We start from the raw sequence: 14,218 nt of genomic DNA, 5'->3' as shown, positions 1-14,218 counted from the left end.
GAGTGTTATGGGGAGTAAGTGATTTGTCGGGTTGATCAAAGGATAACCAGACAGCTGGTGATAGGGACCATTTATTCTTCATGGCCTTAGTCTACAAGGCCCTGTAATTTTGTCCAGCAGTGTTCAGCAGCCAAGGTGTAGAAGCAAAAGGTGGAACAAAAGAGTGGGACTTTGGAGAGGTGGTTGAGTGATGTATCATAGTTTCAGACTCCAGGGTCTATACAGGATGGGGAGTTGGACTGGGGAAATAGAACATGAGTGCAAGGATCAGAGGTCAGAGAATTAACAGAAGAATAGGATTCAGGACTGCCAGTAGGATAGGTAAGTTTGTTGGAGACTAGGGTATTAGAGTTAGCATTTCCAATGTGGGACACTTTTGGACTGTGAGGGTTTGGAGTGAAGTAGAGTGGAGGTGAAGATTACTGATGTGGGATGAAACTTGTTGACATTGCTAGCTGGGTTATTTATGTGGACAGTGACACCCCCAAGTTGATGGCAGGTCATTGGTGGAGGGGCGTGGCTGTTCCAAATGTTAAGGAAAGGAGGAGAGTCCAAAAAGATTGAAGATTAGGGCTGGGGATATAGCTCAGTTGGTAGAGTGCTTGCCTTGCAAGCACAAGGCCCTGGGTTCAATCCCCAGTTCTGCAAAAATGAAATAAAATAAGATAATGAACATCATATACAAATGGCATAAACAACCTTCAAGGAAGGTGGCATTTTTGGCTTCCAAGGAATCAGAGTTTGCTGGAATTGGCTGTCCACAGCCAAAATGTTGGTAATTGGATAGTTATATAATTTCTTTTTCTTGTAGTTACCTTTCCTTCCCTCTTTTCTCTTCCTGGCTCATTCCTGCTGGCGCTTTAAGAATGAGCTGTGAGATCACTTCTTCCAGGAAATCTTTCTTGACCTCTGTGGTCTTTCTATCCCCATCACTCCTTGTGCCTTCCTCTAACAGCAGGAAGCACACTTTGTAATCATCACTGTTCTTGCCTCATTGAGATTGTAACTTCCCTGTTGAAGACAGACTATCTTTGCATTTTTCACATATATTTGACTGAATAGTAAGAAATTGTCATTTAGTAAGCGAATTTTTTCCAGTTTGTTATTCCTCTGCCTAATAATTGACTTTCCTTTGTCAGCTCATCGTCAGTCTTTTTCTGAAGTCTCAAGCCCTGTTCTTAGTTTGGCTTTAGCCAAGTTTTGTGCTGATGAACAGAGATGTTTCTTTCTCAGTGACCAACAAATGTTCATGTGGACTACAGTCAACCTCTTCATCCTACTTAGGGTTTTGTTTTGTTGACTTCCTTTTCCTCTGCATTTTTCTGTACTCTATAGAAAGGGCCAAAAGAGAAAGTTTTCCCCAGTTGCCCCAGTTTCTCAGCTCTTTTTTCATGCATTTCATCCTCCTATTGATTCTTAGTGAGTTATCTAAGTGCCACACAGAAATCAGGACTCAGTCTAGCTATTCTCCTTCTGGTGTGTCCCATGCTGGAGTTTGTTGGCTTAAATGTCTTGATGGAGCTGCTACTGCTCCTGTGCTTGTAAGTCACTCTTTTAAAAAAGTGGCTTTGGTTTACCAGTTGTTCCAGGTACAGTTTTCCAGAAATTTAATGATCTGTGTGCATTATACAATAAAAGGAGCATTGAACAACAGCAGCATATCCAAAATTCAGGTTTATCTAGTATAATAGTAAAACATTTCCTTTTATGGGTTGGGGCAGACATGCTGTGTGTAAATCAGATAAGTTAGTTTAGGCATTTTTAGTAGATTCCTGTTCCCCTTCCTAGCTGATTTTCTCTTTCACTGTCTCAAACACAGTTGTTTGTTCTTGCTTTTGTGGTTACCAAGAAGGTAATGTAAGTATGTTCTTCATATCCCAGGTCCACGGTAAGTTATGCTTCAGACCTCTTCTCCTTGAAGACAGCTGAATTCTTATTGGAGGCTTCTTCCAGTCCCTACTCCCACTACCACTCTGAATTGGACCTTCCATTTTGAGGGGCCCTCCCTGAGGTCAGTTCTCTGAGATGATCTATTTTCATGAGGCACTTGCTTCAAGAACTTCCCCTTCCTTGGGGAGGAGGGTTTCTCAAAGCCACCATTTCCAGGCTGTTCATGGGGTCCTGTTCTAGCCATGAATTTTCCTTTTTCAGGGCCGTTTCTGTAATTGTAGCATGATTAGTGACATTTAAAGAAAGAAAACCCCATGAACCAATTTCACTTAAGTTGTCTGGTCTGCTGGGCACTCTGCATCCACCAGAAATGCCTCTTACTCCCCAGCTCCCCCCTGTTTAAACTCTGGTAATCCTTTAGCAGGTTAATCTGAGTTTATATTGAGATGAAAGTTATCCATTAACAGAAAAATCTGACCCTGAAGAGGGGGTGACAGCCTTGAAGGTACACTGGCCTCGTTTAGACCAAAAAGTCTTTGCAGAACATGGGGACTGTAAGTATCTATTTTGGTAGATAGTTGTGCAGGGATATCTAACCAACCTTAGGAAGGCAGGAACTTCTAGAAGCCAGGATAACATGTCCTATCTTCGTGCTTCAGGCTTTTAACCTAGTGTGGGTCTCAGGTCTTTTTAATACTGGGGTGTGTGTGTGTGTGTGTGTGTGTGTGTGTGTGTGTGTGTGTTTATATATATGGTGCAACACCCCACATTCTCCTTTGTGCCATTCCACCTTTCCCATCTGTTACCAACTGCAAAAATTCCAACCCATCTGAATATGTACAGACTTTGTGGGAACTTCACACTATTGAGTGCCAGGCTCCAAATATTGAATTAGAGTCCTCTGAACCAATGTTTGCCAAACTGCCCACTAATGAGTCATAACATCAGGTTAGCAGGTTATACCGAGTATAACCTGGTTACTATTGCTGTGAAATAAACCACCTCAAACTGAGTGGCTTTAAACCATAGCTATTTTATTACGCTCTTGGATTCTGTGGTCAGGAATTCAGGCAGGGTGTGATAGAGAATGGCGTATCTGCACCACAATAATGGGGTGGAAATGGAATCATTTGGAGGCTCTTTAATGCACATTTCTTGTGCCTTTGCTGGGGAGTCTTGAAGGCTGGTTCGATCAGTTGATCGAACTCTGACTGATGGCCAGAGTGCCCGTAGTTAGCCTCTTCATGTTGTTGGGGCTTCTCAACAGCTTGGTGGCTGGGTCCAAGGGAGTGCCCTTAGAGGAAGCCTCTAGAGAGCTAGTGTTCTGAGAGCACAAGGTAGATATTTGCATGACACTTAATAACCTTGTTTGAGAAGTCATATGATCTTGATTGGTGAGTGCCTACCCATATTCCAGGGGAGGGTACATAGGTCCACATCTCTCAATGGGTAGAGAGTCAAAACATTTGCAGGTGTTTCGAAAATGGTTTCAACTTTGTTTTAAAACAAGATAGAATATGAAATAACAGAGTGCTTCATGTGCAGTATGAACAAGTATTATAAGACTTGCACTTAAGTTATAATGTGTGTCTGTGTATTGTGGTTATAATTTGTTTTTCTTACTATAGACAAAAATATTTTTAATTGCTTAACTATAGCTAATTTGGTTTATTAATGGAATTAATTATTTAATTATTTAATTATTATTATTATATTATTTATCAATTTGGTTTATTTATTAATTTGGATTATTAATTTTAATCTCTTGATACTTTCATAGAGTACAACTAAAAACCACTCAGTAGCAAAGATCATAGGTATTTATAATTCTTAGTTGTAAAGGTGAGAACCTAAGGAATTGATTGAATACTTTTGTTGAGACAAAAGCAAGGCCTCTCTTTTTTTCGATCCATTTTTCTTGCCCATTAAGAAGCCCTCAAAGCTCTGTTGGACCAGACTTGGAGAGTCCTTGCACTGCAGAACAGGCTGGGGTGCAGACCAGTATTCACAGTATACCTACAATTTTGGCCTAATCTTTGCCAGTTTTCTACAAGAATAACAAACAGATATGAAATAAAGAGGGCATACTTCTTTTTTTAGGCAATCCAAAATTCTCTAAGCATCTAGAAGCAGAATCATGGCCCATAACAGACAGCACCCGGCCTGAGGAAGGTGTTGTTTGTGGTGAAACAATTTTCAAGAAAGGCTTTCCACCCTTGGTGTGTAACTGGAATGAAATATTGAGATTGGGGTCTGTTAGAGAAGACACACTTGTCAAAACTGTTGCCTCTACTTACTATGACTTTCTGAGCGTACTTAGTTATTTTCACTCTTTTCAGGGAAATGTATAAAAATGACTTAGCAATGTCATTCACTGTAATCTTTCAAAACATTCCATTGCAAAACAACAGTTTTTGTGGAATGGTCCATAAAATGACTAAATGTTTGCTAGAATATTTCAGAAAATTTGCACGATTTCATGCTTGTTATGAAAATGATACCTGTTTATTCTAGAAAACTATATATAAATACAAATAAGAAGAAACTAGAAAATAAAAATCATGTTGTTTTGACACTTAGAACCACTGATTTCTTTCTTTTTGAATATCCTCCCTTTCACTTTTCTGTGAATACACATATACATGTACACACTTGAAAAAACAAATAATGAGCTCTTGTACACTGTTCTGAGACCTGCTTTTTAAATGTATGTGAGCACATTCTATGCCAATTTACTTCTATTATTACAAACATAGTTTTACTTGTATAGAAATAGTATTTAAACACAACATTACTGACAACATTGAACCATTATGACCTCTGCTATAAGGAACATCTATATAACTCTTTTCCCTAACCCTTAAATTTTTTAAAAAATATGTAATATACATACATGGCACAAAGTATCTTTTCTTTAGCAGATGTCTCTGTTGAATCAAAGTGTATGAACATTTTTAAAACTTTGCATATTTACTGCTAAATTGTTCTTCACAAATGTATTCATTTACACTCCTCCCCAAAGGGGAAAAAATTCATTCTTTGCTTGCTTAGTGTGTCATTTATTTGGATTGTAATCTCCTTTTAGCCTTTTTTTTTTTTTGGAGGGAGGCTCTCAAAATCCTACCTGTCCTTCAAGGTCCATCAAGGTCCATCTCAAGTACCACCTCCTTCCTCTTGGCCCCTGCCTCACACCGCCCAGCACAGTGAAGACTCCCTTTCTGATCTATGAATTTGTCTCATCCTCTCCTTTCAATTGCAGTTTACTTTGACAGCATTAAGCTCTGTTGTCTTACTCATTTCTTTTAACTCATTTTTAAATCTTCCTTGGCATGCAACATATTTCAGTACGTTTAGGACTCAGTAAATATTGAATTAAATTGAAATCCACAAAAAAGATTGATGGCAGCAAAAATTAACCTGTCAAGAGAGAGAAAGAATTAAAATGTTTGTCAAGTTGAAGACTATGCAAAACTTATATCATTTAGGCAGCCCAGCCTTGAGACTCCTTTTAAACAATAGCTGACATTTTGTCATTTTTCTTGTTTTAACCATGGATAGAAGGATTCTGCCCAAACCAGGATTCTTTTTGAATGTCCTGATTTTCTGTTGAAAGATAAATTCCCAATAAGTTAGTGTTCTTTAGTCAGGAAATTACATTTCTCTTATTGCCTTTCTCTTCCCTGCATACCTTGTATTTATTCAAAAGTCCTCCAGGTCTGTTCTGTCCTGATGAGTTGTTGTTTATTTGTTGAAAATAACTTTGTTTAAACTTTAGAGTATCATTCACAAATTTGCAGAGGCAACGGGCAGGATGTTTTTTCCTTTTTTTTTTTTTTTAAACCAAAGACTGTTTTCCATGTTTGTAACATCCATTATGTTCTGCTTTATATCCTTCATCTTCCCAAATATATAGAATTTTACTTTCATTTACTCCTTTTGTCCCACTGGGTTGTTTGTGTGTGTGTGAGAGAGAGAGAGGTGAGGAAGGGAGAGGGAGAGGGAGATGTGCTGAGTGAAATTAGAAAATGCAGCCTATAAAACCCAGAGATTGAAGCCTGACTTTTTGGTGCCAAGCCTTTGCCAGAACCTTTTCTGTGAAGATGCACATTCTGTCATTGTTCATCTCTGAGGTTTAGAACTGTCAGTGAGGACTCTTCAGATGCAACCAAAAGCATTCACTACTAAGATGCTATTTACTCATCTCACATAACAACAAGTCTTAAGGAGAGAGGTCGAGGATGATGAGTTGGACAGCCCTGGGACAACTTCTCTCTGGGTATCAGGTGGCAGCCGTATTTTCTTCTTCTTCTTTTTTATGTTCCAGCTTTTTTTTTTTTATTATTATTTTTTGATTCATTGTACATGAATGGGGTACAACTTTCATTTCTCTGGTTGTGCAAGGAGTCACACCATTTGTGTAATCATACATGTACATAGGACAATGATGTTTGTCTCATTCTGTTATCTTTCCTTCCCCTGCCCCTTCCCCACCCCTCATTTTCCTCTGCATAATCCATCCTTCCTCCATTCTTGCCTTACCTGCCCCTCCCATTATGTATCATCATCCACTTATCAGAGAAATCATTTGGCCTTTGGATTTTTGGGATTGGTTTATTTCATTTAGCATTCTCCAGTTCAATCCCTTTACCTTCAGATACCATAATTTTATTCTTCTTTATGATATATATTCCATTGTATATATATCTGTATCTATATATCTATATATACAATCACAGTTTCTTTATCCATTCATCTGTTGAAGGGCATACTATTGTGAATTGGGCTGCTATAAACATTGATGTGGCTGCTTCACTGTAGTATGCTGATTTTTAAGTACTTTGGGTATAGGCCAAGGAGTAGCTGTATCAAATGGTGGTTCCATTCCACATTTTCTAAGAAGTGTCCATATTGCTTTCCAGAGTGACTGCACCAATTTGCAACCCCACCAGCAATGTATGAATGTAGCTTTTCCTTCACATCCTTGCCAACACCTGTTGTTGCTTATATTCTTGATAATAGCCAATCTAATTGGGGTGAGACTAAATCTTAGGGTAGTTTTGATTTGCATTTCTCTTATTACTAGAGATGTTGAACATTTTTTTCATATTTCTGTTGATTGCTTGTGGATCCTCTGTGAAGTGTCTGCTCAGTTCCTTAGCCCATTTATTGATTGGGTTCTTTGTATTTTGGTGTTAAGTTTTTTGAATTCTTTATAAATACTGGAGATTAGTGCTCTATCTGCAGTGTATGTGGCAAAGATTTTCTCCCACTCTACACGTTGTTGATTGTTTCCTTTGCTGAGAAAAAGCTTTTCAGTTTGAATCTATCCCATTTATTGATCCCTGCTTTTATTTCTTGTGCTTTGGGAGACTTATTAAGTAAGTCTGGTCCTAATCTGACATAATGAAGATTTGGGCCTGCTTTTTCTTCTATTAGGTACAGGGTCTCTGCTTAATTCCTAGGTCCTTGATTCATTTTGAGTTGAGTTTTGTGCAGGGTGAGAGATAGGGGTTTAATTTTATTTTGTTGCATATGGATTTCCAGTTTTCCCAACACCATTTGCTCACATGGCAATGTCTAAGGTAGGCAGGCAGGTACACTCTTACTTTAACAGGGAGGAAGAAAATAAAATAATAATAAAACCTTTCCCATCAGCAGCCTTTTCCTCCTGTCCCACTGGTCAACGGTTCTGTTCACCCATGCTCTGTTGCAGAGAAGACTGAGCGGAAGCATCTGGTGGTCTCTGCTGCCATCAAGGGTGAGGGTGAGAAGAGATGCAGCTGAGATGACCTTTAGAGGCTGTCACAGGTGCGATTCTCCCTGATGTGGGCTCTAGCTGCTCCCATTACTCCACAAGTGAGCTCTAGTTGTACTGAGCTCACATCTTTTTGAGCTCTTTCCTTTTTTGATATCCTAGAGATGTTTGAGAGTAGCTCCTATGACTCGTGCCTGGATTTTGGCTCCAGCTGTGACTTCAGTTCCTTGAACCTGTGCTATGGTTTTTCTTGCCTTGCTATCCCTAGCCACCATCACTGGTTTCCTTCTCCTGTGACAGGCGAGAATTAGTCACTCACTTTCAGCACTGGCAATGATCAGAGTGGTGGTTGAAGGCCTTTGAGCTAGCTGGGAGTGTCTAGAATGACCTTTATTGTTTTAACCTGATATTTGTGTCTGGACACTTGAGTGCTCACCTGACTAGAGCACTATTAATTCCTGAGACTCACCAGTGAACAAGCCCTCTATCATCTGACCCTGCCCTCTCTGCAGCCTCATGTAATATGGAATCTTTCATCTCAGCTAGACTTGGCCTTGTAACTGAGCTTCACCCCTCCATCCCTTTGCACATAATTCTTCTTTTTCTAGACTGTTCTTCATACCTAACAGAGCCCTGATTTTTCTTCAAGATTTACCTCAACAGGCATCACTTTACAGAAAATTTTTGTGATTTTTATTTTTTCCTTTAGGCAAAGTTAATTAGTTACTTCTCAGTCACACTCTGTACAAGTTTTTGTTGTTAAACATTCACAGGGTGTTGTAATTGTCTGTTTATGTATATATATTTATCTTTCTTTATTTAGCTTCTGGAAGATCAGATCCATGGTTTTATTTCTATAACTTAAGTGCTCTGTAGGCTTAATTCATAAAAGGTGCTCTGTAAATATTTGTTGAAATGAATGACAACTTCACATCTGAATCTGCTGATTTAATAGCTTCTTATTCTCAGATAGGAAATCAATGATACATTAAAATATGATAAAATACACAAAATATTCTGTTATTTAAAACTGAACCTGATAGCCCATTACTTTCTTACTTGGCAGCCTAGACTGAGACTTCCACTGGATTAGCAGTTAGCTTAAGGCCACATAGTGATGAGAGGCAGAGCTGGGACCAGACCTCTAGATCTTTGTCTCTCATGCCTTGCCTTCCAGTTGTTAATACCATCTAACTAACTAGATGAAGTAGATTTGTAATTAGCAATGTCGCATGGCTGTCAAAGGCTTGTCTTTTTTCTCCTCTCCCCTGAACTTTGTGTGTGTGTGTGTGTGTGTGTGTGTGTGTGTGCAGGGGTACCAGAGATTGAACACAGGGACACTCAACCACTGAGCCACATCCCCAGCCCTATTTTGTATTTTTATTTAGAGACAGAGTCTCACTGAGTTGCTTAGTACCTCACTTTTGCAGAGGCTGACTTTGAGCTTGTGATCCTCCTGCCTCAGCCTCCCTAGCTGCTGGGATTACAGGTGTGTGCCACCATGCCTGACTCCCCTGAGCTTTTGAAACTCTTCTGGACCTTTCTGTGCCTCTCTGCTTGCCCAAGTCCTGCCTGCCATTCTGTACCCAACCTGATAATGCCTTTTCTGACCATCTTAGTCAAAATTTCCTGCAGCCTTTTCTGGGTTTCCACAACTGGTTAGCACATGAGGCTGTGCAGTGTAGTGACTGAGTAAGCCTTGCGGGGCACTCAGGCCTGAGTCCAAGTTCCATACCCCCACCTATTAACAGTGTGACAGGTCAGCCTTTCAGAACCTGCTTCCAGATCTATGATTAGGAATAATAATAACAGTTCCTACCCTATAGGATTGATATGTAGTAAACACACAGACATCATGGGCTATCATTGTCAGTGGTGACTGCCTTATGAGTTGCCGGAGGCTAATTACTGGCCTTTTCTGGTTCCAGGTCTTCTTGTGCCTGATTGCTAGTTTGCTGAATCAGGGGTCACTCAGTTTTGAAAGGTGCATATCCCATCCCTCAAACACTTGTTGGAATATTTTTGTAAATAACATTCATTTATAATTTTTATTCCCTGGCACATGCCAGTGCTTTGCCATCTGGAGGTTTGTTCATTTGTGTAGGGGATGTTTCTTTGAAAAAGTTGTTTCTAAGGTCTGCTGAGGCAAAGAACAGAGTGTTTTCTCTCCTTACTTCACAGCTTCAACCAGCTTTGCAGTTCCACACTTGTATAGCTCTGAGTCTCTGCTAATTAAAGAAATGGATTAGAAAAGACAGGCTAATGAAAACTCACAGACTGCAGGCAATCTGCGCAAGTCCCCCTGCTTGACACCACAGTTCAAGCTCACTTGTTAATGTGAACAGAGTGGTCTGTAATTATCTTGGCTGTCTTTCTGATTAATGACCTGTAGAGACTGTCCACCCATGGTATAAGACTTGGATCATTTTGTTTGGATTTTATCCATCTTGTAAATGAGAAACCAGGAAAACACAGCATATTTATTAAAGAGGAAACAAAGGTCATGGAAACAGTATCTTTTAAAAAGAACCCTTGGTTACCTAAATTTTAAAGACGTATGTCTGCTTATTTTATTTCTAAAGGCCTGTGGAATAAACCCCTCATTTTCTCTGATTTACAAGGGAACTAAAATGTGGAAAATTTGATCTTTAAGGAGCATGACTTCTGGTTTATAGGGTTGTTTATTTTAAAGTTTAACATTTCAGTGTCTTATTAAACTCTTGGTTAAAAGGAAGTTCTTTTGAATATCATGTAATTATTAAAATTGTAATTTAGATCTGTGTGTCCAAGAAAAGACCGAGTTTTAACTGAAAAAAAAAAAAATCACAGGAAAAGGTTAATTTCTGTGCATTGAAAAAAAAGGGATATGTATTTGTATGTTACAGGAATTACTTTAGAGTAATAAGATTTCAGGGAATAGCTTTTTATTTTTTCCTCTTCTCTATATTATGTGGATTTTAAAGTGACCATATGTTATCCTGTATTCAAAATAATTATAAAGCCATTTTGTTCTCAGAGAGAAAAAAGTAGAAAAACATTTGAATATGGTAAAGTCAGTCTTTTTCGACCTTCCCAGGGAAATTACCCCAAGTACCTAGGATAAAAAGTCACAGGAATAAAAACTCTCATCTGTGAAATAATTAGATGTCTAAAACCCCAAGCCAAAAAATAATTAGAAAGGGTTTTTAACAGATTAAACTAGGAGTAGGAGAGGAAATAGACAAGAAGACACGTGGAGCTACAGTTCTAAAGAAAAAAAGAAGCAAAAACAAAGACAAACTGGCACATAGTGTTTTCGAAGGTGAGGGATATACCCTGGAATTCAAAACCAAGATCCTTTGTTCAAAATAAAGGAAATAAGTATACAAATTGGTGGCAGGAGCTTCCCTAGAACCCATTTGTTTACACAGTGCAGCAGAGGCAGAAGTGAATGAGGATTGAAGTAGCACTTGGGGGAAGTGGTCTGACCATGTGGTAACAAGAAAAAAGACTCCACAACCGCTTTTGGTTGGGGAGAGCAACTCAGGAATACCTGCCCTGCCCTACTCGCACACAGACACAGTCCCACCTGAAAAACATGGCCCTGGCTCTTTTCCCAAGTGAATCTTCAAACAGTTGGTCAAAGAGAAACTGTCCTCAGAAACGAGTAATCTGAAAATGCATACAAATTCAGGATCTAGTCAGACATAAGAAAAAAAGATGCCTAAGAACAGCACTAGAAAAGATGTTGGCACAGAACAAACAAAAAATCATAACCAAATGCTTTACCAGTTTTTTTAAAAAAGTGTTAATCCATTGTAAAAAAAAACAAACAAAAAAAAGCTAGAGCATAAATCAAAAATACAAAAACTCAGGGACCAGATGGCAAGCTGGGGGAAAAAGGAACCTGAGTTCAGGGAAGGGGAAAAAAAAACCCTTAAAGAAGAAAGGCACAGGACAGTATATGGAAAACAAGAATGAGGTAAGTGATATGGTTGAGAAGTACAAGAATTTTAAGTTATAAATCAAAGAAAGTTTCTAGAAATAAGAGAAAGCATGAATCTACACTTTGAAAAGACACACTGTGTTCAGGAAAACAACATAGATGGCCAGCCTTGCAGTGGAGCTCAGTGTTACTGGACTTCAAGCATAAAGAACTAGGGTGACCTGGCTGAAAGACCAAGGCCCTGTTGTAAAAGGGGAAATTTCCACTGCTTCATATTATCAGGCAACACAGGAGGACTCTGAAGCAACAGTGACAAAAATCCCTGTGATCCAAGGATTTTATATTCAATGAAATAGTTTTTTTTAAGTATAAAAACAGCAGGTAAGCTTTTAAACATAAGAAATTGAGAAAGGATATTCTCATGAAACTCTTCTTGAGGAATCTGTTCAAAGACAAACTTCAGTCCAACAAGAGATAACTAGAAAAATTTATAGTAAAAGAATAGTGATGAGCACTCTATTCAACTGTGAGTTTAACAAATGTGGAGCTCAGTGCCATAGAACAGCATTTAAAGCTTATGTGAGCCGACCATGCCATCTTTAATAATGAGGGTTCAGAAGGTACCGTTTAAAGCTGTCAGATAAACTAATGGGGGTGTAGGTTTATTTAATAGAACAAAGCTAAATAGTAAAATATAGCAGATTGAAAAGTAAAATAGCAGAGGGATGGTGCAGGTGAGGAAAATGTTTTGATTCCACCATTTTTCATAGGGGATTAAATAGATGTCTAAAGAAATGAAAGTTTTTATAGTTATTAAGAAAAGTAATTGGGTTGGAGTTGTAGCTCAGTAGTAGAGCACTTGCCTAGCATGTGTGAGGCACTGAGTTCGATCCTCAGCACGACATAAAAATAAATAAAGGCATTCTGTCTATATACAACTGAAAAAAAAAAATTTTTTTTTTTTTTTGGGTGCTGGGGATCGAACCCAGGGCCTTGTGCTTGTAAGGCAAGCACTCTACCGACTGAGCTATCTCCCCAGCCCCGAAAAAAAATTTTAAAAATGCCTCCCTTTAAGAAAAAAAAATAATTACCAAACAAAAAGAGAAATCAAATATGAAAATATATATGCAAATGAAATCAAACAGACTCTACAAAGGGTAACAAAAGTAATTGATAGAAATAAAGCCAATTCCTGTTGTATCTATAAATATAAATGGGAGTTGGGGGTCATAGGATGGCATCCACCAGCTGAGTCATCAGGAAGTCAGACCATGTACTCCACCAGTATGATTCCTTTGCAGAAGAAACAACTCAAAACCTAATGTTTCAGAAGCTTTGATGTTATAACAGGAGCACCATCTCACCTCCAGATGTTCACTTTAAATTGATCTTTTCACTCATCTAGTTACAGTGAATGTACTTAGTGTTTGGTTTAGGGTGATTAGCTTCACTCCTTTGAAGAAATTAAAAATCCAAAACTAATCAATGAATGAAATTTAAAAAGACCAAATTATGATTTATTTTGAGTAGTTATATTAGAGGTTTTGAGGAAGTTTTTTTCTCAAAAATTTATCTCTGGGTCTGGCACAGCAGCGCATGTCTGTAATTCCAGCAGCTCAGGAGTCTGAGGCGGGAGGATTGTGAGTTCAAAGCCAGCCTCAGCAATTTATTGAGGCCCTAAGCAATTCAGCAAGACCCTGTCTCTATTAAAATACAAAAAGGGGCTGGGGATGTGGCTCAGTGGTTAAGTGCCCTGGGTTCAATTCCTGGTACCAAAAAAAAAAAAAAAAACCAAAGAAAGAAAAGAAAAAGGAAAAAAAACAAAAACGATCACTGGGGACTAGAAAAGCATGACATTTTGCTTTGAGAAGCTTTTGGAATATAAACAGGCCATCTACCCAAAGTGTCAATAATATGTGGTCTGGTAGAGTATATGCCTAATGTGTTCTTTGAACTAAGAACTAAGTCCTTATTTAATCCTTGGTTTCATGGGAAGTGTATGTATTATGTATATATAAATATAAATATACACATTCTAGTTTAAATGACATCTAGCCATCACCTTCCCAAGTTATCATCTTGATTATCTAAAGTTGGAAACTCACAATACTAAAAGCATAGGCTTAAGGGAGGCACCTCTTGAGGGCAGATGGAATTAATTTGAAAAACACAAATTTTACAACAGGTTTATCACACCTGCCAACTTGAAAGAGAATAGGAAAACTTACGGCCTTCCTTGTGGTCTGCCTCCTGGTTAATATTGTAGCTATCCAAATCCCTTTGCTTATGTGAGTGCTCATTTTAACAGCAGTCAGGTTTTGCTTTCCCTTTCTTTCTCTTGCTTCCTTTTGATTCTTTATGCTATATCCATTCAGACTTCAGTTGTCAGCATACATAGAACAGCAAATGGGAATGCCTTCTTAGAGCCCTCCACAAGTGAAATGGTGGGATAACAGGAAGCACCCGGTATTTGACCAGGAACTTTAAAGGACAAAGTACTCAAGCCAGGCAGGCACAGCAACTTTACCCTACAGCCTGGTGGACTTGAACCTGGATATATCAGCCTTCCCTCCTACCACACAGTACACTGTATTCACTCAGAGCAGGACTGTGAGCATGCGCACTTGGCTTTAGGCATATGCTGGAGC

At 38.7% G+C, this 14,218-nt stretch overlaps 1 protein-coding gene and 1 non-coding gene across 5 annotated transcripts in view; one reads left to right on the top strand and one right to left on the bottom strand.

Moving 5' to 3' along the window:
* The window catches only part of Pde8a (phosphodiesterase 8A), a 143,870-nt gene that overhangs the window by 47,286 nt on the left and 82,366 nt on the right, over positions 1-14,218 (top strand). The gene's annotated exons all lie outside the window — the stretch shown is intronic.
* Trnav-uac (transfer RNA valine (anticodon UAC)) lies at positions 12,533-12,617 on the bottom strand. The gene has a single exon. It is a non-coding gene; the product is annotated as a tRNA-Val (tRNA).

The sequence above is a fragment of the Sciurus carolinensis genome, chromosome 2 (assembly GCF_902686445.1).
Source record: "Sciurus carolinensis chromosome 2, mSciCar1.2, whole genome shotgun sequence".
NCBI classification, from domain to species: Eukaryota; Metazoa; Chordata; class Mammalia; order Rodentia; family Sciuridae; genus Sciurus; species Sciurus carolinensis.
This window is presented reverse-complemented; position numbering and strand designations above follow the sequence as displayed.